Raw genomic sequence first — 15093 nt, 5'->3', positions numbered from 1 at the left:
ATTACCCATAGTTTCCACTTCTTAAGTGGATTTTTTTTTTCACGTCTGGGATCTTTAAGCATGTAGACCTCTTGTAATGACCGATAAAAAATGACTGGCATAAAGAGCAGCCTGGATAGACAGGAGGAGAGAGAGAATTCCACTAATTTTTCATTCCTGATCTTCATGAATTTCTTACATTACAATAAAGCTTCCTGAATGTGGTGGAGTAATTTCCTTTGTGTTTAATTCAAAATGAATCAGGTCTAAGTGATGTACTCCTCAGGAACAGTGTCCCAACTTGCATTGAATCTCAGTAATGCTCTCCAAGTAAACACCTGGAGACAATCATTTGCAGATGCTAATCTGTGAGCAGATGCACACTTTGGAATAGTGGTACTTTAGGCCATTAGAAGAGCTGGGAAGAGAGGAAAATGAATGGCTTCTTCCTTCCTTTTTGTCATATGAAACTCCTCAAGAGAATTCTCACCTGGAATCCATTTCTTTTCTCCATTGGCCTTGACCAGTTTTGGGCTGAGAGGACCTTGTCTCATTCACTTCTCCAGACTGAGAGGAAGTTTGGTGCTTCCTTGACATCAATCACAACAGCCTCCTCCTGAGATGGTTTGATAGGATTCTCACATTTGCCTGAGTGGACATTAGCTTCTTCAAAATGTGAACTTATTTAGGGCATTCTCTATGACTTTGTAACTTACTGTATTACTGTTCCTAACTCTGGATCATATGCATGAAGGAAGGCCTGTCACAGTCATGTCCCTAAACCTTGAATTCTACTCCACTAGGAAGGATTCCCACAAAGCTATACAGTTGACTTTTAAAAAAATTCTAGAATTTATATTTTCAAGGTTGTGTGCCCTAGCATGGGAGCATGTAAAAAGCACTGAATCCAGAAAAAGGCAGTGGGTTCAAATTCTGCCTCCGAAATTTGCTAGCTGTGTATTCTTGGCAGATTACTTAACTTTGGGGGTCCTCAATTTCCTCGAATGAAAAATGTGGTGGTTGGATCAGATGACCTTAGAAGTTCCTTCTAGCACTGTATCAGTAATTATCCTTTAAGTAATCACCTTAGGAGGTAATATTATTGCATTAAGGTTGCCATTGAACAAAACACTGATGAAATTCCTTTTAGTTCACTTTGTTCAAAGGTAAAGTACATGTTTCTTATTAATATTCTCCATGGCAGCAAATATTTGTTCTTTGAAAGTGTATTAAGTTGGGAAATGTCTCTATTATGCATAAGGCACTTCATTGAAAGTACAAGAACAAAAAGGAAATGGTCTCTAGTTTCAATGTCTTACTGTCATGCTCTTCAAGCTATAGCTCATGTTAAGGTCATGACTTAATGCTAGAATGGGCCGTAAGGGGTCATCTCATTTATTTCCTTTCTGGGTAGAAACATATTTAACCCATCTCAGGGGAAAAGGGGTAAGAAGGAATGTAATCATTTAGAGCCCAGTAAGTGTCCTCTTCTTTTCTCTTCTTATCTTTTCTGTGCCCAATAGAAAAGTATCTATCGTTTATAGATTCTCAATTAATACTGTAAATTACATGGATTACAGTTGGGGAACTTTCCCCTTTTCTATCCTAATTGGTATAAGCCATTATCTGCATAAATGATTCAATTCAATTCAATTTGATTCAATTAAATTTAGCAAACATTTATCAATTTCTGGATATGTACTAGACATTGTGCAAGGTCATGGGCCTAGGTATAGCTCCTTAATTCCAGAAGGCAATCAAGATAGAAAGTCTTATGTATTTATTTTCAAAGGAAGGTATAACTTAAGGTATTACTAACCTCATAGAAATAAGAATGACATATGACTTCCCTTCATGTGCTCTACATTCCAGTCAAACTGAATGTCTAGCTATTCCTTGAACTCAATGTTCCATCTTCCACATCAGCCCATTTGCACAAGGAAATCCCTGTGCCTAGAATTTACCACTTTCTCATCTCCATCACTTAGAAATGCCACTGTCTTTCATGGCCCAATTCAGCATTCCTTGATACCTCAAGATATGAGTGCTCTCTCCTGCCTTAATTTTACTTATACTTACTTTTTTCATTTCATTTTAATTTTCAGCGAAAAAGCATTTATTCTCTCCCCTTCACTCCCCAGTTTAAAAGAAAAAAACCGAACTCTTCTAACAAATACACAGAGTTTAAATAAAAGAAATTCCCACATTGATCGTGTCCAAAAATGTGTGTTGTGGTTGTTCATCTTCAATCTATCACCTCTCTGTCAGGAGATGGGTAGCAAAAGTTATCAGCAGTCTTCACATTGATAATGAATTCTTAAGTCTTTTAAAGTTGTTTATATGATGTTTTTATTCTGTACATTGTTCTACTAGCTCTGCTTATTTCACTTTGTTTCAGTTCATAAAAATCTTCTCAGTTTTCTCTTATATCATGCTCTTTATTATTTCTTATGCCACAACAGTGTTGAGTTATATTCATATCTGGTGATTTGTTTAGCCACTCCACAATAGATGGGTACACCCTTAGTTTCCAGTTTTTTGCCACCATGAAAATCTTTTTGAGTCTAACTTCTTGAAGCCAAATTTATGTTAGTCAAGCTCAAGTTCTGACAGTCCTAGAAAACCTGGAAGACTTCACATAAGGACCTAGTAATGGACTAGATGTCTGCTGTCTGAAGACTAATTTAGCTAATTTCAGGGATACTTATTTACTGTCAAATTGGCTGTAGGGTGATGAATTTTGAAACAACAGCAACTATTGAAAAGAATCTAATAAATTAAAGGATTTTAATTGATAATGGTAGACAGAATATCCACACAGATGAAATTACAGAATTTTGAATGTATTCAATTCAATTTAAATTTTTCAAGTATATATTAGAGTAAGATGTTTCCATTGGTGAATACCTCCTAGTGCTTCCATTTTAAGGAAAGGCCCAGACCAGTCATCTTTCATTCCACTCCTGGCTCTCCTACAGATTGATACAATGACAGATGAAACACTATCTGCCCTCAAGGAGCTTATGTTCTATCATATCAAAGATTCACAAAATTCTACTTATAACAGTGTGAAGTGGGTAGTAAAATATCATCAACTCAAACATGTATTCACCATTTCTTATGTGCTAGGCATTGCACTAAATGCAGAGAATACAAAGACAATAAAAATGAATGACAATCCCTGTCCTCAAGGAGCTTACATTCTAATGGGCAGAAGACAACACACAAAAGGGAGGTACCTGAAAAAGGCCACGAAGACAAACTCTGGAGGGTCAGAAGCAGTCATGCTTCTGATGAAGGATGAAGGATGGCTTTTCCAGATCTTTCTGAGAGGTACTCACCAGTGGAAGAAGGAGACCAGGAAAGTGGAAGGATGTTCCAGACAGAGAAGGTCACAGGTGCTGAGGAATGTTCCAGGACAAAAAGAGAGCTGAGTTCTGATGGTGAAATTCAGAGAATCAGAAACAGAACAGGGTGAGAAAAAAAGATGAGAAAGTTAGAGACTCAGAGAAATAGGTGACGTGTTCATGGTCACATATGTAATGTCAGATTTGGGATTTGAACCTATATCTCCTGGCCCAGGGCCCTTAACACTATAGGATTATGGAATCCACATTATAAAGAACTCAGAGGCCATCTACTTCATTTTACACTTGAGGAAACTAAGGCCCTGGGAGGTTAAGTGACTTGTCTATTTCTAAACAAATACCAGTTTTAAGGAGGATTAGAAGCCAGGTACTCCAGAATCCAACCCATGACCATTCATGGGGTCAAAGTGTCAAAAGTGTTTTGAATTATAAGGGACTTTATGGATGATCTAGGCATTATTTGGTTTATATTGTCATTGTCCTATGTTATGTTATCAGATGTGTAAATAGTTTAAATAGATTACCTCTTCACTAGGAAACTTGGGGAAAATGGGGAGAAGGGAGCATTGTTATTCTAAATTTGCTATAAAATATAGAATTCAAGTCTATGCTTTCCAAATTTGCCAACTAAATTGAGCCCAACATATGCAATGATAGCATTTGGCATTCACTATAACTGTATGTGACATTACATGGCATTTTGTAATCATTAATTAGTCTACATAATACCCCCATTAGGTGGGTCTTCATTACTGAATTTTAAGTACCTCAGAAACAAAATTGAATTAGCAGCTAAACCCTGCAACTTGAATAAAGAGGCCCAGTGTAGAGGATCCCATGAAACCAAAAGGAACTCGCACTCTCTGGAGTAAGAACTTTGGAATAAGCCTTTGCTAAATACTAGGAAGCAAGCTATTCTCTTCCCTTTCCCGGGGGCATCACCCTTCACTAAGCAGCTAGATAATTTAATGAAGGGCCAAATCCAAGGGATCTTTGTTTCTTAGTTAATTTTTAATTAAATAACATGGTGTGTTGCTTTTCTCTCTCTCAAAGTTGAATTCTGACTTGGGAAATGTTGGTTTTTTGTGATTTCATATGCACAGAAAAAAATGCCCCCTGACACCCTTCTTCCCTCTATAAGTTGTATTTCTTTGGTTTTGAAGAAAGAAGACCAAAGGGTTAAAACAGAAACTTTTTTTTTTAAAGAAGAAGGTTAAAGCTTGCTAGTATGATAGGAGGTACAATGAGTCAAGGAAGGGATTTGACTAAAAAACAAACCAACCCTTTGAAATGTGAAGAACATATATTAACTGTTATATTCACATATTTCCAATGATATTTAACTGCCCTTTTTTTGCGGGGGGAATAAACAGAATAGGCATTTTGGACTGGTTCATTGTTTTATTTTCTTCAGAAAAGTTATCTACTCTGTTTGTGACCTTCTGAAAACGGGGCTCCTCAGAAGGAGAAAACTAATCTGTTTCCCATCTACAAGTTTCTTCTGTTAACAAAAGAGCAACAGGAGGCCACTGAGGCAGGGGGTTAGAGCCTTAAGGTAATGACACAAGAAACAATAGGAGGAGAAGGGCTTTTTTGCCTCTCTGGGTTTCTGATTTCCTCACAAGTTTCCCTGTAACAATATCCCTGAAAGAATTGGAAATCCTTTGGTCCCCTTGTTTTATGGTAAAAAGTGGGGCCAAGATTCAGAACACAAGTTAAGTACCCTGTTCGCCCTTGCACGAATGCTATATGTGTTTGTGTATTTGTGGGTGAGGGGCATTCTAAAAAGAGAGGTAGAGAGAACTGCCATTTTATAGAGGCAAAAGACCTATGAGCTGAGGTTTAGAATGACCTATTCTGTTACAGGAGCATGGGGCAATGGAAAGTATTGCTGAGTTAAAGTCAGAAAAGCTCAGTTTCAAAAAGCAGCCTCTGACATTTATTAGTTGAGTGATCTACCCTTCCTGAACCTCAGTTTCCTCATCTCTGAAACAGGGAAAGTAAAACCAGAACTCACTATGTCATAGGTTTGTTGTGAGGTGCAAACAACATTGGATACGGATAGTGTTTGAACCTGTGATTTTATGTGTAGAAAGAACTGCCAGGTGAGGGAACTCCTGCCAACGCAAGTGCACCTTATAGTCTTGGAAGAGATGCACCGAATATATTTGTGACTTGTCCAGGGTCACACACACAGAGTTAAACTTGGGTCTTTTAGTTTTTACTACAGTTATCCCTTCCACATCATGACTTTCTCCATTTTGGTTTCAACATATTGCCGGTGGGCATAAGAAATTAAATGGGAATTTTTTCAGAGTTTTGTGGAAGCTTCAGATGACACACAAAGGCCACTAGACAACATAGAAAAAGTTTAGAAACTCAGACATGCATAAAATACATGTACAGTATTGTAAAACATCTACTCAAATTTTACAATAAGGTATTGTAAGCACCCCATGAAAGAAAAAGAAAAAAAAAACCTCAGACTTCTCTGGTTTGAAGGTGGGGCCCAAAAATTTCACGCAGATTTTCCAGATCTCTGGGGCTCAGGGCCCCTAATCCAGGTGATGTAGAAGGGATAACTATGTATGTGAGGTATCTCAGGGGCTTAAATTCTCTATAGAAATGTCTGTTATTACTAAATTGAGTTTCTGATGTTATATGTGTGGACATCCTCTTCAACTACATATACCACAATTTATCTACGCTGCCTAAGCTGTGAGATGTGTTCATATCTTTGAATATATGTTATGAGGTGTGGGGGCTAGAAACAATTTCTTTCAATTAAAATACTGCTTTGAATATTGGCTGAGGCTTAAAGGTGGTGAGGCCAATCAGCACATATTCTGGGAAACGCTCTGGATCCTTTGTATCGGGTCTTCTTGTAGCAGGGGGTCCCCCCTGCTCCATGGAAAACAGATTTCTGAGAAGTTCTCTAAATACCTAAGTGAAGTAATGTGACTCATTTTCTCTAGTGTTTGAGGTTGTCCCTGGTCACACATGAAAACAGTATGAGCCTTCTTGGTCCCTCTGACTTCAGAATGAGATGCAGGCTTCCTTTGGGTAGAAGGGGGTCTCAGGAGCCTTGGGAATCTCCTGAGTGCTAGTCTTTTAATGGTTCTACAGACTTGACCATTGGCTGGCTCTGAAGAAGGGGTGCTTAGAACCATGCTAGAGCAATATGGCCTAATGGAGGGAAAGTCAGGTGTGTCCCTGCAGATCCATTTTTAGAAACCTTGAAGAGAGAACTGGGAAGCTCTTAGAGGCATTGTGTTCAGACACACATTCCTAAACCTTCTGTTTGAAAAGTGCCTGCCAACTTAGGACTGAAGCAATGTGAATGAAATCAGCTAAATATAAACTGCTAAAGAAAAAGAGAGTTGCCCCACAGATCAGATGGGACCATAGCCTAGCCATACGCTACTCTACAATAATACTCCTCTGTTTAGCTGAATTTGTAAATTTTACTTTTAACATAAAACATATCAATGATATTTCAGAACACTAGCCAAGACACATAATTGAGCAGATTTTAAAATTGCCTCTGGGATATATTTTGTATACCATTTTAAGGGGTATTTTAATTCTGGTACTCTTTATTTTTAGGGGGCAGCTGGGTGGTGTAGTGGGTAATGTGCTGGGCTTGGAGTCAGGAAGACTCCTCTTCCTGAGTTCAAGTCTGGCCTTAGACATTTACTAGCTGTTACCCTGGTCAAGTCACTTACCCTTATTTGCCTCAGTTTCCTCATTTGTAAAATGAGTTGGAGAAGTAAATGGCAAACCACTCCAGTACATTTGCCAAGAAAACCCCAATTGGAGTCACAAAGAGTCAGACATGGCAGAACAATAATCTCTTTATATTTAATAATTGAAAATAACAAATCATTTGTCTACATATTTTTTCTCTCTTCACACCCGAGTGTGATGATGTGGAAAGAATACTGGAGTTGGTGATAAAGGACTTGGATTCAAATCCCAGCTCTGTAATTTCTAATCTGTAATTTTGGAAAAGTCATTTACCTTTTCTAGGTCTGAGTTTCTTAATCTATCAAATGAGGGAATAGGATGAGATAACATCTGAAATCCATTCTGCAACTAATCCCATACTTCTGGGTATTAATTAGCTAACAGATATTTTAAAGACAAATCTTTTGGGATGCAAAAATATTTTTTAGTTCCCAAATATTATAGAATGCAGAAATTGAAACTTAAATGTTATTTGCTTAGGGTAACTGAGGGTGTTGGAATAAACATTGATATTAAACAAGGGACCACCAGGTAGCCATATATTCATTAGTTTCTCATAATATGTTCATGAATTGTGAGCTTTAAGGTACTTTAGTGGACATCTAGCAAAATCTCTTCAATTTACAAATGACGAAACTGAGGCAGATAGGTTATATAACTTGCCAAGGTCATGCAGGTAATAAGAGAAAGAATTCACTTTAAGTTAATACATGTTTACTTGGGAGAGTCTTAAAGTAAGGCTGTATTTTTCTTTATTTAAATATATATATATGTATATATATATACACACACACATACATATATATATATTTTGTTTGTTTCTATAAAGTCATACTGTAAACAAAGAGCTAGCAGAAACACATCTTTCTTTTTGTAAATTGTTTTCATGCTTTTTCTTACCTTGAAAATTCATGACAAGAAAAATTATGTACATTTCTATTGCAGAAAGCCAGTATTCTCTAAATCCCAGCTAATGTGCTCAATTATGTTACAAAGAGTTTGTTGAAAACCTGCTTTAATGATCAAGATGTCAATAATGGACTCTAGGACTATCTATATATCTTCTGGGAAAGAGGAAGCTGGTAGTAGATTTCCTTGTAAAAAAACTGTCTGGTCTATGGTTCTTCCACCTGTCACATCTCAGTAGGTTTCAAAATAAACACTCATTACCTTGTAGAAATGAGAAACGGAGTGCTTAAAAAACGCAGGAAGAGAAATAATAATTTTTATTTTTCTTAAACAATTTTTAATTATGAATAAATGAAACCTACTGAGCAGCCTAACAGTAAGTATCATTTAACAAGAATGAAATACACTTACTCTTATGATATAAATTATAATAGTGTCATGGGTAGACTAAGAAGTCTATATTTAGAAAAATAAACACAATTTTTTTTTCAAAAGCAGAAGAAATAAGGAATGTTTAGTAAAATAATTCAGGTGTCTTTGATTCATTTTTTCTCTTTAGGGCTTCAGATATCCTAAAATTAAAATGGGCCAATTGAAGCTAATCAGCCTGATGACTGACCTATTCATATTTAAATTTTTTAATACACTAGGAAATCCTCTCACCACCACCCTGCCCTTTTCCCTTCTTTCCCCTCAGATTGCTGTGTCTATTTCCCAAACTGATGAAATCTAGAGGATGTTTTCCACACTGAGCTTTCACTAATTGTGCTGGCTGACTGTTTCTCCTTCTTAGGAAAAGTCAGGCCTTACTAAAGAGCTGGGACCCTCAACTTAAGTCCTTGGTGACTGAATTGATGAGGCCATTTGAGGGAGAATGGGGCAACTCAGGGGCTATGTTAATGGGACTTAAACAACAGGCCATTGCTAATCAGGGACCTCAGGGTTGAAATGAGGTTAATTGTTATGGGGGTGGTGTGTGAAAAGGCGGGGAAGATCAGAATAAATCAGGACCTCAGTGAGTTCGGTTGTTCCTGCTCGATTCATGGTCACACAAGTGAGCCCAAGAGCATAGCAACGCAACTGGTATTTGTTGGTTTAATTTGCAGAATAATATCCATAATTGGGAATGACTCAGTGGATTCACGTGCTTGTCTCATGGACAGTTTCCTTGCACACTGGAGGAGAGGGGTGCTTTAATAGATTTTTCTAGGAGAGCCCAAGCTCTATTCTGTACACTGAGCATATCCTGTGGATAGAGAATTGGATTTGGAGTCGTGAAAGTCTGAGTTCAAATCCAACTTTAGGCAGTTATTAGGCAAAGAAGGTAATGTAAATTTGATCGACATTAAGAAGGGCATAACTTCCAGGAATGAAAAGGTGATAGTCACATTGTACTCTGGCCATGCTAGGTATCATCTGGAGCACTGTGCTTGTTTGCCGCCACTTAAGGATATTGATAAACTGGATGGTATCCAGAGGACAGTATCCAGAATGCTTAAGGGCCTTGAGGCTATGACATTTGAAGATTAGTTGACTTAACTAGTTATGCTTAGTCTGGAGAAGAAAAGGCCTGGGGAAGGGTGAGAGAGTCATCAGCTGTCTTCAAGTATTCTAACAGCTGTCCCATGGAAGAGGGATTGGACTAGTTCTGTTTGGTACCAGAGGGGAGAATGAATTACTTTGCGTGGAAATTGCAAAGAGGCAAAATTAGGTTTGATGTCAGAAAAAATGCTTCTAAACAATTTGAGCTGTTACAAAGTAGAATGACTTTTGTGTTTTGTAAAGTCAAGAGGAGGTGGTTTCTTTGTCTTTGGAGGTCTTCAAGCTGAGGCTGGGCCTGTCAGGGATGTTAGAATGGGAATTTCTTTTGCATATGGGTTGGAATACATGGCCACTGAGGAACCTTCTACTTCTCAAATTCTGTGTTTCTGTGATTCTACCCTAATCTAGCATTTCTTTCTTTCTTTTTCTTCCTTCCTTCCTTCCTTCCTTCCTTCCTTCCTTCCTTCCTTCCTTCCTTCCTTCCTTCCTTCCTTCCTTCCTTCCCTCCTTCCCTCCTTCCCTCCTTCCCTCCTTCCCTCCTTCCCTCCTTCCCTCCTTCCCTCCTTTCTTTCTTTCTTTCTTTCTTTCTTTCTTTCTTTCTTTCTTTCTTTCTTTCTTTCTTTCTTTCTTTCTTTCTTTCTTTCTTTCTTTCTTTCTTCCTTCCTTCCTTCCTTTCTTTCTCTCTCTCTTTCTCTCTCTCTTTCTTTCTCTCTCTCTTCCTTCCCTCCTTTCTCTCTCTCTTCCTTCCCTCCTTCCTTCCTCTCTTTCTTTCTTTCTTTCTTTCTTTCTTTCTTTCTTTCTTTCTTTCTTTCTTTCTTTCTTCCTTCCTTCCTTTCCTTCCTTTCTTTTCTTTCTTTCTTTCTTTTTCTTTCTTTCTTTCTTCCTTTCTTTCTTTCTTTCTTTCTTTCTTTCTTTCTTTCTTTCTTTCTTTCTTTCTTTCTTTCTTTCTTTCTTTCTTTCTTTCTTTTTCTTTCTTTCTTTCTTTCTTTCTTTCTTTCTTTCTTTCTTTCTTTCTTTCTTTCTTTCTTTCTTCTTTCTTTCTTTCTTTCTTTCTTTCTTTCTTTCTTTCTTTCTTTCTTTCTTTCTTTCTTTCTCTAAATAGAGCCTGGTTTGAGAATAGAATATAGGAGTCTGGAGAAAGTGGGACCTTGGCTAAGGAAAAGTGTTTGAACTTTCCACTCTGACTAGGAGAGGTCCATTGGGGGAAAAGAGAGTAAAGGATCTCTGTTTTTCATAAGATAAAAAGGACACTAATTCTATATTTGTATGGAAGGGAAAATAATTTTTGAAAGTCTGCACAGAGTGAAAGAAGCCCAAGAAGCATTATCTTCCCTGGCATTTTCAAAAATAACACATTAGCATTTTCATATAGAAACTGCCACTGGCTAAGAAATGCTCACACCATGGGAGTAGGGGTCTGTCTTAAACACTTATACAGTCAGATGATTGATTTTATAAAGGCCAAAATAATTATGTTCCCTACAAACCTGCTTCTCCCTCTAACTTTTTCAGTGGTACCATCATTCTCCCAGGATCCCAGGTTGGTAAGCCTGGGCTTATCTTCTTTGACCTTTACTCAACTACTCCAGTTAGTTGCTATGTTTTATTGTTTCTGCTTTGGAGTTAGAAGACATGGGTGATTCCTATTAATGCTTTTGCCTTCTCTCTGGGCTTATCTCCAATTTATCTTGTATAAATGTTCTTCTTGGCATCCATGCCCTTCCAGCTTTTTGGCCATGTTCAGAATTTCATGGCTCTGGGCTACATACATTCTGGGTGTTAAGTCCACTGATAGCTTCATATCTAGTTTTTCAGAAGAATTATTACAGAGTCATTCTTTCCTGATTTTTGTCCTCAGGAGGTTGCTTTTGCTTTTATTCAAAGCACAGAACTTTATTTTTTAAAATTAGATTTCATATCATTAGCAGATGAATGAAAAACCTGATAGAGTTTCTGGGTAATTAATAATCAGTTTATTAATAAGGCCAGCAGATAATCAATAAATTGATGGTCAGTGTTTTTGTTGTGTTTTGTTTTTATAACGAAAGACACCTAATGGAGATACTGAATGCCTTAAATATTTTTTTTGAAAGGAAATGCTCCTGACAGGAGAAATCAACCCCGATTGGTGGACATTTAAATGAGGAGATGAGCTAAAAGTCTTCAGCTTCTTCCTCTAAGAATTGGCTTGATCATGAGACTCAGCAATCTGAATAAAGGAATCCATCTCTACACAGACTACACTGGTTGGTTTTCTCCATTATAAGTTGGGTCATTCTAAATTCCAGTGGAGGAATACAAGGGCATGAGTTCATTGTTTTGAGGCAGAAATTCATCTATATTAGATTCTGTTTACACTCTAAACAGAAGTAAAGTCTCCTTGATCTTGGGCAAGACCCCACCCAATCAATCAATGCATTGAAAAAGTCTGAAGACCTAAGAAATGTGTAACACCTGTGGATGACCTCAGTGGGTGGGCTAAAGGAGTTCTCTCAAATCTCTTCATTTGAATCATGATTGATTTTTATAATAATTTTGTTACATTCATTTATTTTTTTTTTATATGGTTGTTCTTTTCACTTACAATGTTGTAGTCACTGTGCATATTGTTTTCTTGGCTCTTTTTCACTCCACAGCAATTCATGTAGCTCTTTCCATTTTTTTTGTTCAGCACATACATAATTTCTTAGAGCACAGTAATATTTCATTACATTGATGTATGATAATTTGTTTACCCAATCCCTAAGCAATGGGATAGCTACTTTGTTTCCAATTCTTTCATCACAAAAAGGGCTGCTATAAATATTTTGGTTACATAAAAGAACTTTCTTCTTATTGATGGCTTCCTTAGGGGTGTAAGACCAGGAATGGTGTCTCTGATTCAAAAGAAATGGACATTTTGGTCTTTTTACTTATGTAATTCCAAATTACTTTCCAAAATGGTTGTATCATTTCATAGCTCCACTAACAATGCATTAGTGTGTCTATCATTCCACAACCCTTTCAATATTGACTCTTGCTATTTTTTGATCATCTTTACCAATTGCTTCATTCTTTGTGATTACAGAGTGTTCACTTCCTTTGCTAGATCTTCCAAAACCAGACTTCCTCTCTTGCTCTTTTCTTTATAGAATTTAAGTCATGTTCACTGGCATATAGTTTGCAATCAGCACACTCTTGTTCTTTTTGAAAATTTGGAACATTTTTCCACCAGTTCTATGGATTGCCTCCTGTTTTCCCTTGTTCTTTTAAAACATTTTTATTTGTGTCTTTGTTTTTATATCACTTTTACTTACTAATATATTCCTTCACCCTAATCTCCCAGCATAATATTTTTTAAAGACCACGAATAGTGGCTCTTTAATCATATCTGCCAATTCTTTCAATATCCAAGTGAAAGAGTAGAATATCCTCCTTCTCACCCTCCAGGCTCAACTAATCACTGAAGGCCAACACATCTTTATTGAATCAATAAATTACTCAGCCAATCAAAAGTAAACTAGATGTAAATGAATCCTTAATGGGTTTGAAAGTATTATAGGGTCATTGGGGCATTGGATGAAAGCACATTCAACTGCACAAGATTAGATGAAGACTCATCTAGGGCAGATAAGCCTTCTCTTTATCATTTTTTATTCTCATGAGTAACAACTCCTACTGGGCAGTTAAGTGGCAAAGTTCGTAAAAGTTCTGTGCTGGGAGTCAGAAAGACTTCTCTTCCTGAATTCAAACCTGGCCTCAGACATTTACTAGCTATGTGATCTTGGGCAAGTCATTTAACCCTGTTTGTCTCAGTTACTTCATCTGTAAAGTGAGCTGGAGAAGGAAGTGGCAAACCACTTCAGTATCTTTACCAAGAAAATCCCAAAATGAGGTCACAGAGTATTGGACATAACATGTGAAAGAAGATATTCGTAATGAGTAATTAATGCTACTCAGAAATGATAATGGATGGCAAGTCATGGGGTGTGTGTGTGTGTGTGTGTGTGTGTGTGTGTGTGTTTGTGTGTTACCTGCAATTAAGTCACATCAGCTGTTTGCCAGATTGCCTTATTCTGTTGTACTTCTTTTCTTGTTGAGTTATGATGATCTTACTAGGTACTCTTTCTTCAAAAAGTTACTTGCAAACAGAAGTTCTTGTTTTTAAAGCTTTTATAAATGAAGGCTTCAAAAATATTTTCTTACATCTAAAAAATAAACAAGTTTTTCTCAAATCTAGAATGCATGTAAAATTCTATTTGACTTTCTTGTCCACCTCTAACACAAATTTCAAGATGGATGGATCACTTACCTGCAAATTTCCAACTTTAGCAATCAGTCCTTTCTTGCCATTACCCTTGATACTACTGTCAATTCCCCCAACATCATTTCTGTATTTGGAGAGAGAGGGAGAGAGAGAGAGAGAGAGAGAGAGAGAGAGAGAGAGAGAGAGAGAGAGAGAGAGAGAGAGAGAGAGAGAGAGAGAGAGAGAGAGAGAGAGAGAGAGAGAGAGAGAAATTTTGAGAAAGAGGCAAGTACACAAACATATACACACTATCAGGGGAAATAAGTAAAACTTTTACTTAATTCACTTAGTATTTTGCCTCCCTAAGGCTGGTGTAATTAGGACTAGCACTGAAATTAGTGGAATTTATGCAGTCATGTGTCTGATAGAATTTAACATGGAAGGCACCAAGAGGACCTTCAATTCCTGCCCTGCTCATTTTTATAGATATATGAGAGGAAACAAAGTCTCACAACGTGATTGGCTTTGGCTCGATGCAGTGAGGTGGCTCATGGGAAACAATGCCGGACTTGGAGTCAGGAAGACTTGAATTCAGATAGGGTAACTCCAGGGAAGTCTCCTGATCTCTTTCTCCCTAAGTTTCCTCTCTGGCAAAATGTGTAAAATAATAGCACCTACCTCACAGGGCTGTTGTGAAGACATCAAAGATTTAATATATGGAAAGTTCTTTGTAAAGCTTTATGTAAAGCTCTTAAAGCTCTGTATAAATATGACCTGTTACTATTCTTGGATTCTAAGGGTTGGAATGAAAATCTCCTTGATGATGAACCTGGCCAGTGATCCTTAGCCTTTGCTCGAAGACCTCCAGTGAGGAGGAGTCCATTCTACTTTTGAAAGGGTCTTTTTAAAAAAAAATTACTTATGGAATAACATAAGCATAATAAAATTCCATAACATAGTATAATAAAATTATTTATGGAATAAAATAAGCATTTCCATAACATAGTATAATAAAAGATGATTGTACATGAAACTACAAATCCATTCTATAAAACTTGTTACTTATTTTAAATATATAATAAAGTTATCATGTAAATTTCCCCTCCTTTTTTTCTTCCCCCTCTCCCCCCATGTCCCTAGAGATGGCTACCATTAGACACACACACACACACACACACACACACATATACACACTCACATATACATGTGTATATATGTGTAATCTTATTCTATACATACTTCCATTTATCAGTTCTTTATTTGGATACAGATAGCATCTTTCTTCATATGACCATTATAGTTAATTTGGGCATTTATAAAAGT

This window comes from Phascolarctos cinereus, unplaced genomic scaffold, assembly GCF_003287225.1.
Source record: "Phascolarctos cinereus isolate Bilbo 61053 unplaced genomic scaffold, phaCin_HiC Scaffold_7;HRSCAF=346, whole genome shotgun sequence".
Taxonomy (NCBI): domain Eukaryota; kingdom Metazoa; phylum Chordata; class Mammalia; order Diprotodontia; family Phascolarctidae; genus Phascolarctos; species Phascolarctos cinereus.
The sequence above is the reverse complement of the archived record's forward strand: the minus strand, read 5'-3'. Positions refer to the sequence as shown.